General features: G+C 40.5%; 1 long non-coding RNA gene across 1 annotated transcript in view; it reads right to left on the bottom strand.

Annotated features, from left to right (window-relative positions):
- LOC139045518 (uncharacterized) overlaps positions 1-14,332 on the bottom strand; it is a 39,690-nt gene that overhangs the window by 11,277 nt on the left and 14,081 nt on the right. The window contains exon 2 of the long non-coding RNA XR_011503997.1: positions 2,482-2,646. This is a non-coding gene — a long non-coding RNA (uncharacterized lncRNA). The remainder of the gene's footprint in view (positions 1-2,481; positions 2,647-14,332) is intronic.

The raw sequence follows: 14,332 nt of genomic DNA, 5'->3' as shown, positions 1-14,332 counted from the left end.
AGAATTATAACGCAGACGACTGAAGCCAGTATACGGAAAAATTCTTCCAGCTCTTATAGCTCTGAATGGAGAGAAACTCCATTAGGGTCTTCCTAGACTTGACTACAATGCTAAAAACGCACACGACCTTACCAGCAATGAGTTGTGAAACTGAAAGAAGCTTTACTAAATCACCAATAGCTTAGAAAAACAAGTTTCAAACACATAGACTTGTCTGTCTATTCTCTCCAAAGAAAGTGATAATACAAAACTACTGTCACATGAAGAGAAAATCAAAGTGTATGTAGACCTAAACTATAGGAAAAAGGTATTGTAAAGATATCATAATAAAAATATTATGTTGGGGCCGGCCCCGGGTGTAGTGGTTAAGTTCAGCGCACTCTGCTTTGGCAGCCCAGGTTTGTGGGTTTGGATCCTGGGTGCAGACCTACACCACTCATCAGCCATGCTGTGGTGGTGACCCACATATAAAGTGGAAAAAGATTGGCACAGATGTTAGCTCAGGGCTAATCTTCCTTAAGTAAAGAAAAGAGGAAGATTGGCAACCGATGTTAGCTCAGGGCTAATCTTCCTCAGCAAAAAAAAATTATGTTATTTTTCTGGATTCTGTATTTATGATATTTTTCATAAAATACATAGTTTGCTGTGATTTCTTTTATCATTCTAAATCGATACTCACTTTAATATCTAATTTTTAATGGTAATTTTGCATTCTTTTCCTTAAAGAGGGACCCTCAAATTATATAAGCTTCAGGGATTCACCCTAATGGAGAGCCCACTTGCTTGAGACTCTTTCCCCTCTTGCCTCCACACCCACGCCTCTCTTCCCTCCCTGCATCCACACAGAGATCTTCACAGAACCCCTCAGCGGCTCCAGATGTTTGTGTCATAGACAACCTTTGAATTATAATATGGGTGCTGGATGGAATGCTAGCACTTATTTAAGTCCACCACCTGTTTTACAGATAAGAAAACTGAGACCCAGCGAGGCAACGTGACTTATACAAGGTCACACAGCAGCTGGTAGCAGAATTGAAACACAGCACCCTGACTCCTAGTCCAGTGCTGTTTACAGTGAGCTTACAGTGTTATTGGTATTCCAGTGGTTTGCAAACCAACCAATGCATCAAAATTACCTGGTTGTTTGAAATGCAGATCTCTGTGCCCCACCCTTAGAAACTGTGATTCATTAGAGCTTTGTCTAGAAATCTACGTTTCCAAAGCGAAGCTAAGGCAGAGGTGGATAGGCCTAGCTCACTTATCCCAGTCTTCTTACTCCTAAAGCCTCCTTCTTGTTAGTTCCTCCCACCTCCCAATACAACCCAGAAAGGGAGCAGCAGATACCAGCTCTCTTTGTAGCTTCTTACTGTCCCACCACCCTCCAGATACACACACACACACACACACACACATACACACAGACAATACTGTAATCTTAGTCCCTAACACATTTTTAGCTTGCAAGGCATTTATAAGGATAAATACCCAGCGAGTGCCAAGGATTGTCTAGAATCTAAACAGCAAATAGACCACAGATCAAATACCAGGATTTGGCGAAAATAAGTCCTGGCAGATTTCACAAGTGCTTATTTATCCTCCGTCTGAAATGTGAAATCTGGATCTGTCACATCCAGTTTCATTATTGACCATGGGGATAACCACAGGGTGAACCAGAGAATAGCTGGTATGATTAATTTCTGACTCAGGCCTTCAACACCATCCTGATGCTAACCAGTAGTGACCTGATCTTTTGGCTCCAGATGTCTGGGGCCTTGTGAGATTTGGCAACCAGAAGAGGTTGGCATCCAAACAAAGCGGATGCCATTTGAAGCCTTAAACAATCATGGTCCCTGAACTTCACCTGCCCCCAGGAGCCCAAGTCAGAAGGGGATGGCGTTTGCCTATCCCCGGGCATAGTGAGAGAATGTCTGTGAAACTCTTTGCAAATACTCAGGAGCTATATAAATGGAGTGTTTCTACCCACTGTTTGTATAGGACCTAGATCTGGAAGTCCTCGAAAGGTGCTCCTGAGCCCAGAGTAATCAGTTGGCACTCTCCTAAAGCATGTGAGCGTAGACCCGGCTAATAACTTGGCCCCAAAAGACTCCCTCATGGCACTACAGTTCTATTTTTATAAGAGCTCCAAGGAAGATTATTAATGGCAATGCTTTCTGTTATTAATAACCAAGCTTGCCAAAAACAGTTTCCTATGGTGTGCAGGTCCTCAGGCACAGCTCTGGGTGGGGGTCCCCGAGGCACCAGGGGCCTCCCGCAGCCCAAACCAACCAGCCCGTGGGAGCCACAGGCTTCTTTTGCTACCAAAGGTTAGCCATCCTAAAAGCATAGCTATTTTATGTTCATTGGCCTTTCTGCTTCCTTATGTTCAATGTCCCCAAACAAAATTTGAAAGAGGAGCTAAAGGCTACTTGTTTCTCTTAATAGACTTGCATTTAGTGCTTCAAGACGAAATTCCATTCCTACCTTCACGAACACAGTGGTCCTCATTCTGGAGGTAATAGTAAACAGCAGCTCATCCCAGTGGTTTAGGAAATTCTTTTCTCCGTTTTTCAGGATAAAAATAGAGATTACTCAGATAGATGTGCGATTCTTTCTTGGCAGGCAGTTTCAGGGGCTGGGAACCAGAATCTATTGGATGAACATCACAGGCTTAGTTTCAGAATCTCAGATGACAGAAACATTCTCAGTGACAGCAAATGAGGACTAGAATGCTTAGTTATTTTTGATATCTTAAACTAACAACCTTAAAACAATAGCGAAGACCATCTCTTGATTCTTTTCACGTCAAAATGTATTCTCACAAACTCCCAGTTATAAAATAAATAAGACATGGGAATGTAATTTTCAGCGTGGTGGACTATAGTCACTAACACTGTACTGCACATTTGAAAGTTGCTAAGAGAGTAAATCTTTAAAGTTCCCATTAGAAGAAAAAATTTTTGTAACTGTGTGGTGGCGGATGTTAACTAGACTTATTGTGGTGATCATTTCGCAATATATACAAATATCGAATCATTACATTGTAGTCCTGAAACTAACATAATGTTATAAGTCAATTATATCTCAATAAATAAATAAATAAATAAATAAAAATACAAAGGTTTTTAAAAGTTAAAAAAATGTATTCTCAAACTGTCTCAACAAATAGTAGTTGAAGTTCTATCAATAAGAAAATTACCTAATAAATTATCAGTAAATGCTTGTTGATATGCAAAGAGTTATGTGAAGTACCTTGGTGCCACCAAAATAAATAGGACACCATTTCCTTGGGGAAGACTTTACAATCCAGTCAGGGAGACAAAACATGTATATTGATAAATATAAGTAGAATACGGAGAAGGGCCACAAAAGAAGTACAAATAAAGCTATAGGATTTCAGATGCAAGAGATTCCTTCTAGCTGAAGGGAATCCTTGAAGATCTTAAAGGAGGTGACATTTGAGCTGTGTCTTAAAGCAAGTGCACAGTCTTGCTACCGGATCTGCTGTGGGTTTCTCCGATTACCCACTCAACACAGTTTCCTTGCCAGTGGAGCTCACAGTTAGGACTTGTGTTAGTTTTCTATTGCTGCATAACACATTATCACAAACTAGGTAGCTTAAAACCGTACTCCTTTCTCATCTCATAGTTTCTGTTGGTCAGAAACCTGGGCATGGAATAGCTAGGTCTCTACTCAAGGTCTCACAAAGCTGAAATCAAGACGTCAGCCGGGCTGTGTTCTCATCTGAGTTTGTACAAATTCATTCAGGCTGTTTGCAGAATTTTCTTGCCATTGTAGGACTGAGGTCCCCCTTTTCTTGCTGGCTGCTATTTGGGGATTGCTCTTAGCTCCTAGAGGCCATCCTCATATTGTAGCCACATGGGCATCTCATAACATGGCAGCTTACTCCTCCAAAGCCAGCAGGAGAATCTATCTCTTTAGAGAAGGCCTGAATTCTCCTTTAAAGGACTCACCTGATGATGTCAGGCCCACCGAGGGTAATCTCCCTTTTGACTAACCCAAAGTAACTGATGAGAGACCTTAATTACATTTGCAAAATCCCTTCACCTTTGCCATCCCATATAACCTAATCACCCCAGTAAAATCCCATCATTTCACAGGTCCCCCACACTCAAGGGGAAGAGACTATTCAGGGCATGTCTAACAGAAGGCAAAAGCCTTGGGATCTATCCTGGGACCATTCTGCCTACCACATGATTCAAACAAAATTATCAGCTTTAGCACCCAGGTGATAACACCATTCTTACTACAAATTATATTTCTGTCTATAAATTTAAACCAATAGGACTATAAGATGCAAAGAAAGGGATGATGGTGTGGAAAGAGATGTGGCAGACTGCATTTTCAAACATGGATGATACAACACAGTGTGTGTTCACTACACTTCATATGTGCGTACCACATTACTACACGACAGTGCATAGCGCATCACACACACAGACACCCACCCTCTACACATGCTCTTCTTACAATGTGACGTCGAACTCTCCTCCCACTGAGTGGTAGGGTTTATGTCACCCCCTCTTGGACTTGCACAGAACTTCGTAACTGCCTTGGCCAATAGAGTATGGCAGAAGTGACACTAAATGACTTCTGAGACTAAGTCATTAAAATAATACACACTTCCACCTTTTCTCTTGAGACATTTACTCTTGGAACCCAGCCACCATGCTGTGAGAACGCCAGACAGTCACACAGAAAAGCCACATATAGGTGTTCCAGCTGACAGTCCCAGCCAAGGTCCCAGCCAACAGCCAGCATAAACACCAGACATGTGAGTGAAGGAGCTTCAGACGACTCCAGCCTCCTGTTGTGGAGTCACCCCTCACCTTTGAGCCACCCCAGCAAGTGCCGTGTGGGAGCAGAGCCCTGACCAAATTGCAGATTCATGAACAAAATCAATGATTGTTGTTTCAAGCCGCCTAATTTAGGGTGATTTGTTAAGCAGCAACACACGCCTGGAACAGATGTGGAACGGCAAGCTGGACCCTGGCAGCTCTGTGCATCCCCAGAATCAAGAGGAAACCCTCTCATAATCAGGAAGGTGGAAGTATTGAAAGACTCCGAGGCCCAGCATCCTGGCAATCGCGCAGCATTCTAATCTTCCCTGCTTTGATCCGGGGCCTCCTCCTCCCGGCAGATTAAGAACGCTGAATGACCATCGACAAGGAGCCTGGCATACTGTTCTGAGGCAAAGGGTAAGCAAGGGGGCTGGAGAGATGAGTGAAGAGCAATAGAACTAGAGGAAGAGACGCAGAGGAAAGAAGAGGCTGACTTTAAAATTGGAGTCTGAAATGCAAATGCACATGTAAAAGGAGGAATGCTAGAGAAGACAGAAATTTTAATGAAAAATACCCCTAGACACACACACCCTTAGGAGCCAGCAAGAGACAGCCCAGCCTCTAGGCTGTCTTGCCCTCTCAGGTTTGGAAAAAGGAATCTGGCTTGCAAATACAAACTGAATTTCCCTTTGCTCTTTGCCACGTCCCTGATTCTCTACAAAGCATGTAATTCCAGCTGTTTGGCTGCATCTCAAGAGGCACCGGAATAAGGAAGGCTTTTCACATGTGTTCTTGCTTATTTGGCTTGATGTGGGAGAGAGGATTTCTGAAGGATCCGGAAATCCAGCATAGATGGGGCAATGTGGGGGGTTGCTTGGGACAGCAAGAATAAATAGTGCATGACACACCAAACACACACATACTATACACACAAGCCACACACACTACACACAACACGCACATATGCCACACACACAACACACATACACAAAACCTATACTACCCCACACACATTATACACACCCGCACCACACACATATTATGCATACAGGCCGTATACACTACACTCACACACATAAGTGCACACACATACACAGCCATCTAACCTTCAGGAAGAGGAACCTAGTGATAAGGAGGGTTTGACTCAAACACTGGTAAGGATCAAAGTAAAATTACAAATCCTAGAATTATAATGTTCTGCAGTGATTTAATCCAAGCTCTCCACTTTTAGGGAAAGATGTTGGGGTTTAGCTGAAAATAGGAGTGTCTATTTTCGTTCCCAGGCTAGAGGGATTTCCTCAGATCTCAGGGCTAGGGAGGCCCTCGCTGTGCCTCTCCCAGAGTTTTAGAAATATCCACGTTGGTTCGACTTCAGCCCCCGTCACACACACACACACTTCCTCAGCTGTGCAACTGTTATTTTGACTTAAGTTTAAAAAAAAAGAATGGAATCGGTTACTTCCTCTCCTTACCCATGCATAAAACCACAGTCTTTCTTTTGGTCCAACATATACAATCTTGTCATTTATGTTTCAATTCGAGCACCAAACGGAGACCTGAAAACTCCAAGGATAGATTTGCTGTGGCGGCTGAAGCCCAGAGCAGAGTGAGAAATTGTAGGCAATGACAGAGCTTCTCATCACCCAGATGGCTCTCATTTCCCCACACTCAGAGGTCACCCTTCCCTTTGGTGCCCGAGAGACACTAAGCCTCTGAACTACACACCCCAGGAAGCTGGCCTTTCCCTGGATCCTCTCCCCAAGGCTTCCTCCAACTCCGCAGGAACACAAACCCATGAGTCTCACTGTGGACGGCTGCTGCCCAGGGGCCGTGCTGGTCACTGGCCATTTCATAACCTACCCCTCCAGGCCACCCTGAGTCTGGTTAGACAAGGCACAGCCCCACCAACTCAACTGAGTGAGAAAGAAACCAATTTCCCCTTGCCCTGCTCTCTCCGGGACTCAGGCCGCTTCACGGTCAAGTTCGGTCAAGTTAGGTCAAGTTAATCATAACCTCCAGAGATGCAGCTCTGTCCTCCGCCCCCCACCCCACCCTCTGAGGAACTTCTGTGCCTGTAACCGGGAAGGCTTTCCCCGTGGTCTAGCCCCACCCAAGGTCCTCTGCCGAGTCCTCCCTTCCACACCATCCCCACCCAGTCTTGGGGCCAAGGAGCTTGTGTTGTGGAGGGTGTTGTAGTGCCTTGAGCTGTTGTTGAAGCAGTCTGTCGAGGGTGGTGTGGCTGCAGCTTGGGAAAGTCACTGGGCATGGGAAGGCATCTTTTCTGTGGTTGATGGGAGACCCTTGCCAGATGGCAGTCTGCTAGGGCTGTCATAACAAACCACAGATTGGGTGGCTTAAACAACAGAAATTTATCTTCTCACAGTTCTGGAGGCCAGAAGTCCAAGATCAAGGTGTTGGCAGGTCTGGTTTCTCCTGGGGCCTCTCTCCTTGGCTGGCAGATGGCCGCCTTCTCACTGTGTCCTCACATGGTCCTTCCTCTGTGCACGCATGTCCCTGGTGTCTGTGTGTCCAAATTTCCTCTTCTTATAAGGACACCAGTCAGATGGATTAGGGCCCACCCTAACAGCCTCATTTTAACATAATCACCCCTTTAAAGGCCCCGTCTCCAAATACAGTCACATTCTGAGGTACTGGGCTTCAACATATGAATCCGGGGGTACATAATTCAGCCTATAATAGCAGAAGAACTGCCACGTGACTCCCCTGTCTAGCACACAAGTGATGCTCCCTGTCAAACTGTGCAGAATGGCCCTCAGGGCAAGGTCCCCTAGCTCTCTTCCTCTCCGCATAGGAGACCCCTGTGTGGTCTTCCTGGAGTGCAGGGGCCTGGGTGAAGGATGGCTTCCCTTTTCTCATCTCCTTCCTGTCCCTGCTATGGCATAAACCCTGTGCCCCAGGGCCCTCAGAGCCTTGGCTTTTGCTTTGCAAGAACCTGATTTGAAAGTTTACAATAACCTAAACATTAGTATTTTCTTCTCTTTGTATTCTTAAATTCTTTGTATTCTTCCCCTAAAGGAAGGACCCAGAAGGCAGGGAGAGCAGGAACAGCCCAAAGATTAATATTTCAAGTCTACCTTTCTTTGCACATTTTAACGTAGAGCTTTTCAAGATTCGTTGTCCTAATTTTGGAGTTCAGTCTCAGCACACTCCCATTATACTCTTCTTGATGATGGCCAAAGACTTGGGAAAGCAGGAGGCAGGAAAGCTTGATGAAGACTAACTCTGAGAATGAAATCAGAGAAGGACCGAATATCAAAGTGCCCGGCGCAGAGTAGAATCTAAATTTAAACCTTTCTGCACCTCAAGTTGGTCATCTGTGAAACGTGGATAATCGTTAGGTACACAAGTTAATTTCATACAGAAATCTCATGCCTCACACAGAGCAAATGGCCAATAAATATTCATGAAGTTTTTAAAACATTTTATTTTTTCAGGACTCTGAATTACGTCTAGCAGTGTCCAGGTTCACATCAATGATTACAAGAGCAGCATGGTAATTCCTTGGGGTTTATATACTGTGTAATTTCTCCTTTTCTCTGGAGGGCTTAGTATCAAGTCTTCAAATCAGTACTTGGTTCTATCTTCTATATGTTTTTTTCTCTTTCAGTCTTCGCAGGCAGAAGTGGTGGCTCCAGAATTTCTATATAGGAGCTGTCAACTGGATTAAAAAAAGGATTAGTCCAGGGGGCTTGAAGATGCATTTACATAAAATATAGCTGTTTCATACTGTTATCTGCAGGTTTTTGTGTGAACATAAGTCTTGATTTCTCTGGGATAAACACCCAGGAGAACAATTGCTGGGTTGTACGGTAGTTGCATGTTTCGTTTTTTCTGTTTTTGTGTGTGTGTGAGGAAGATTGGCCCTGGGCTAACATCTGTTGCCAATCTTCCTTTTTATGCCTGAGGAAGATTGCCCCTAACATCTATGCCAGTCTTCCTCTATTTTGTATGTGGGACACTGCCACAGCACGGCTTGATGAGCAGTGTGTTGGTCCGCACCTGGGATCTGGACCCCCAAACCCGGGGCTGCCGAAGTGGAGTGTGTGAACTTAACCACTACACCATTGGCCAGGCCCCTCACGTTTTGTTTTTTAAGAAACCATCAAACTTGTCTCCAGAGTGGCTGTACCACTTGACATTCCCACCAGCAGTGTGAGGGATCCAGTTTCTTCAAATCCTCGCCAGCATTTGATGGTGATGCCACTATTTTATTTTAGCTCTTCTAATAGGTGTATAGTGATATCTCATTGTGGTTTTAATTTGCCTTTCTCTAATGGCTAATGATGTTGAACATATTTTCAGGTGCTTATTTGCCATCTGTGTGTCTTCTTTCATGAAATGTCTTTCGCCCATTTCTAGTTGGATTCTTTGGTTTTTTTACTGTTGAGTTTCTAGGGTCCTTTGTTTATTCTAGATACTAGTCCTTTGTCAGATATGGGGTTTGCAAATATTTTCTCCCACTCTTTCTTTTGCCTTTTGATCCTCTTACCAGGGCCTTTTGCAGAACAAAAATTTATAATTTTGAGGAAGTCCAATTTATCAATATTTTCTCTTATGAATTGTGCTTTTGGTGACAAGTCTAAGAACTCTCTATGTGACCCAAGATCCTGAAGATTTTCTCCCATATTTCTTTCTAAAAGTTTTCTATTTTACACTTAAATCCATTATCCATTTTAAGTTAATTTTTGTATAAGGTGTACAACTTAGGTCAAGGTTCAGTTTTTTGGGCTAAGGCTGTTCAGTTGTCCAGTTGCTACAGCACCATTTATTGAAAAGTGCATCTTTCTATTACTGAACTTCTTTTGCACCTTTGTCAAAAACCAGTTGGGCATATTTGTGTGGTTTATTTCTGGGCTCTCTGTTCTGTTCCATGGATCTATGTATTTATCCCTCCACCAATACCACACAGTCTTGATTACTGTCACTATATAATATATCTTGAAATCAGGTAGACCAATTCCTTCTACTTAACTCTTCTTTTTAAAAATTATTTTAGCTATTCTAGCTCCCTTGCCTTCTGATATGAAATTTAGAACATTCTTGTTTATGTCCACAAAAACTCTTTCTGGGATTTTAATTGGAATTAAGTTAAGCCTATGTATCAGTTTGGAGAGAACTGACATCTTTACTCTGTCGAGTCTTCCAATCAACAAACATTCTCAGTAGGATTTTTTTTTGTAGATGTCCCTTATCAAGTTGAAGAAGTTCCTCTCTATTCCTATTTTTCTGAGGGTTTTTATCATGAATGGATTCAAACGCTCTTTCTATATTGACTGATACCATCGTGTGATTTTTCTTTTCTAGCCTGTTAATATGATATATTACTTTGATTTTTTAATATTGAACCAGGCTTGCATCCTGGAATAAACAGCATTTGGTCATGGTGTATAACCATTTTTATATTGCTGAATTTTATTTGCTGGTATTTTGTTAAGGATTTTGCATCTATCATAAGGGATGTTGGCCTGCAGTTTTGTTTTTTTCTGTTTTTTTTATACTGTTTTGTATTGTTTGGGTATAAAGTAACACTAACATCATAAAACTAATTGGTGAGTATTCCTTCCTTTTGTATATTCTAAAAGAGATTATATAGAATTGCCATTAATTCTTCTTTAAACATTTGGTAGAATTCTTCAGCAAAACGATTTGGACTTGGAGATTTCTTTTGGAGAGTTTTTTTAAATTACTAATTCAATTTCCTTAAAGTTATGGAACTATTCAAATTATTTCATATTGGGTGAGTTGTGGTGGTGTTTTTTCAAGGAATCAGTTTATTTCATTTATGTTGTCAACTTTGTGTGTGTAGAGTTGTTCATACTATTCCCTTATCCTTTTGATGACCGCAGGATCTGTGGTGATATAGCCTATTTCATCCCTGATATTGGGAACTTGTGCCTTCTCTCTCTTTTTTCTTTGTCAGTCTTGATCAAAGTTTGCCAATTTTATCAATCCTTTGAAAAAAATCAGCCTTTTGTTTTGTTGGTTTTTTTCTATTGCCTTTCCATTTTCAACATTTTTAATTTCTTCTTTTGTCTTTACTATTTTATTCCTTGTATTTTTGGGGGGATTATTTTGCTCTTCTTTTCCTAGGTTCTGGGGATGGGAGCTTAGATAATTGATTTAAGACTTTTCCTCCTTCTAGTTATACATTTAGTTTTATAAATTTTCCCCTCAGCACTTCCTTAGATATGTCCCCAAAATTTTGATATGCTGTATTTTCATTTTCATTCAATTCAATGTATTTTTTTCTTCCCTTTAAGACTTCTTCTTTGACCCACAGATCTTTTTGAAAATGTGCTATTTAATTACCAAGTGTTTGGAAATTTTCCTGTTACGTATCTGTTATTTGTTTTTAGTTTTATTCCATTGTGTTCAGAGAACACACTCTGTATGATTTCAATTATTTTAAATTTGTTGAGGTTTCTTTTATGGCCCAGGATATGATCTATCGTGGCATATGTTCCATACACTCTTGAAAAGAATGTATATTCTGCTATGTTTGGATGGACTGTTCTATAAATGTCAGCTAGATACTGTTGGTTGATAGTATTGTTGAGTTCTTTTATATCCTTGCTGATTTTCTGTCTAATCATTGTACTAATTTTTGAGAGAAGGATATTGAAGTCTCCAACTATAATTGTTGATTTGTTTATTTCTTTGTTCATTTCTATCAGTTTTTACTTCACATATATTACAGTTTTTTGTTTGGTGCATACACATTTAGGATTGCTATGCTTTCTTGGTGAATTGACCATTTTATCATTACATATTATTCCCCTTTGTCTCTAGTAATTTTCTTTGCCCAGAAGTCTATTCTTTCTAATATTAATATAGCCACTCTCACTTTCCTTTGATTAACATTTGCATGACATACCTTTTTTTCCATCCTTTTATGTTCAACCTATATCATTTTATTTGAAGTGAGTTTCTTCTAGACAGCATACAGTTGAGTCATGTTTTTAATTCACTCTGGTGAGCCTCTGTCTTTTAACTGGTGTATTTAAACCACTAACATTTAATGTAATTATTGATACGTTAGGGCTTAAGTCTGCCATTTTTTGTTTTTTGCTTGTTCTCTCTGGTTTTTTGCCTCCCTCTTTTTGAGTTACATGGATGCTTTTTAGAGTTCGATTTTGATTTATCTATGATGGTTTTGAATATATATCTTTGTATTGCTTTTATAGTAGTTGTTTTAAGTATTACATTATGTATACATAACTTACTATAGTTGGCTAATGTCATCATTTTACTAATTTGAGTGAAGTATAGAAAACTTACCTCCCTTTACTTCCTTTTACCCTCCCTCATTTACAATATAATTGTCTTAAATATACATATTTAGAACCATATTAGACAGTACTATCATTTTTGCTTTAACTGTCAAGCATATTTTAGAAAACTCAAGATGAGAAGGAGAACCTATTGTATTTAACCATACTTTTGCTTATAGTGTTCTTCCTTCCTGATGTTTCAAGTTTCCTTATTTTATTGGTTCCTTTCTGTTTAGAGAACTTCCTTTAGTCATTCTTTTAGAGTACTGGTGTCAAATTCTCTTAGTTTTCCTTCATCTGAGAATGAGTTGATTTTCCCTTCATTCCCAAAGGATATTTTTGCTGTGTTAATAGTTTTTTTTTTTCTTTTTGAACTTGAGAGATGTTGGTCACTTCCTTCTTGTCCCTATGATCTCTGATAAGAAAAATTCTGTCATTCTAATTGTCTTTCCCGTATAGGTAAAATGTCACTTCTCTCCAGCTTCCTCCAAGAATTTTTCACTGTCTTTAGTTTTCACTTTAATTATGATGTGGCTTGGTGTGGATTTCTTTGGATTTATCCTGTTTGTAATCCACTCAGCTTCTTGAATCTGTAGGTTTATGTCTCTTACCAAAGTTAGAAAATTTTTACCTATTACTTTTTCAAGTACTTTTTCAGCCCTACTGTCTTCTCTTCTTCCTGGGCTCTGGTGACACAATTGTTGGATCTTTTGTTATAATCCCACAGGTCTCTGAGGCTCTGTTCATTTTTCTTCTAGTCTATTTTCTCTCTGTCATTCAGACTGCGTAATTTCTATTGTTCTCTTTTCCAGTTCACTGATTCTTTCCCCTGTCTCCTCCATTCTGATGTTACGTTTCCTCACTGAAGTTTTTGTTTTTGTTTGGTGTTTTTTAGTTCATTTGGCTCTTCTTTGTATGCTTCTGTTTCTTTTCTAAGGCTTTCTACTTCTTTGCTGAGGTTTTCTATTTTTTTCACTTGTTTCAAGTGTGTTGATAATTGCTATTGAAACACTTTTATCATGGCTACTTAAAATCTTTGTCAGATAATTCTAACCTTACTCTTATCTTAGTGTGGCATCTATGTATTGTCTTTTTTCATTCAGTTTGAAACCTTCCTGGTCCTGCTATGATTAAGTGGTTTTGGACTGAATCCTAAACATGTTCATATTATGTTGTGAGATGCTGGATCTTATTTAAATCTGTTTTAGCTGGCTTTTTTCTGACATAGTTCTGACAAGTGAATGAGAGGAATCCTTATTACTCCTAGGTGTAGGTAGCAGTCCGGGTACCCCCACTCAGCCAATGAAAAGCAAAGTTTTTTGTTACTGCTGGGCAGAGGTGGGAGTTCCAGCTCTCCACATGGTCATCATTGACACTGTAGTAGCGATAGCTTCATTACTGCTGAGTAATGGTGAAAGTCCTGACTCTTCACTAGGCCTCCTCTGACACCACCCCAGCAAAGAGGGGAGGGGGTACTTCATTATTACTGGGTGGGAGTAGAAGTCCAGGCTCCCCATGCAGTCTTTACTCAAGATCACACAACTAGTAAGTTGTAGAGTGGGGACTCAAGCCAAAGCCCAAGGTCTTAAATCATAATGCTATGAACTATGATTATAAATTCATACAAATATTTATATATCTGGCCAAAGACTAGAAAGTTATGGAGGCGTGAGAATAGTAACTTGGCAAGAGTGAAATATGATGACTCTTTTTATTTAAAAAAATATTTTAAAGTACTTCTGCCTCCAGGAAGATGGAGTAGACATATTTTTCTCTATTCCTCCTACGAGGTACTACTACAAACTCTGGATGTTATATATAAATCAAACACAAGATAACTCGAAAAGGGAATGAGAAGAAGGCAGACAGGCTATGAAACTCAGGACCTGAGAAGCAACATAGTGGTGAGTTCTCTGGTTTATGCTTAATCTTCATAAGCCTAAATTTCCTCATCTATAAAACGTGGATGCTAATAGTACCTCATGAACTTGTTAAGAGAATTCAGTGATACAATGAATATTACATACTTGTCACAGGGGTCAGCCTGTAGGAAGTGCTTACTGTTAGAACCATCATCTTATTAGCTGTCATATACAACTGTGGGTCCAAACACTGGCTTTAAGGCAAGGAAATCCATGTTCCTGGTGAGTTGTTTTATTATCTTCAAGTTTGCCATTTCCGTTTGGATTGATTCCATTAAATCTGTGAGGTCATAGATTTTGAAACATCTTTCTAAAGCTT

The sequence above is a fragment of the Equus asinus genome, chromosome 6, assembly GCF_041296235.1.
Source record: "Equus asinus isolate D_3611 breed Donkey chromosome 6, EquAss-T2T_v2, whole genome shotgun sequence".
NCBI classification, from domain to species: Eukaryota; Metazoa; Chordata; class Mammalia; order Perissodactyla; family Equidae; genus Equus; species Equus asinus.
Note: the sequence above shows the minus strand (reverse complement) of the source record. Positions and strands in the feature narration are given on the sequence as shown.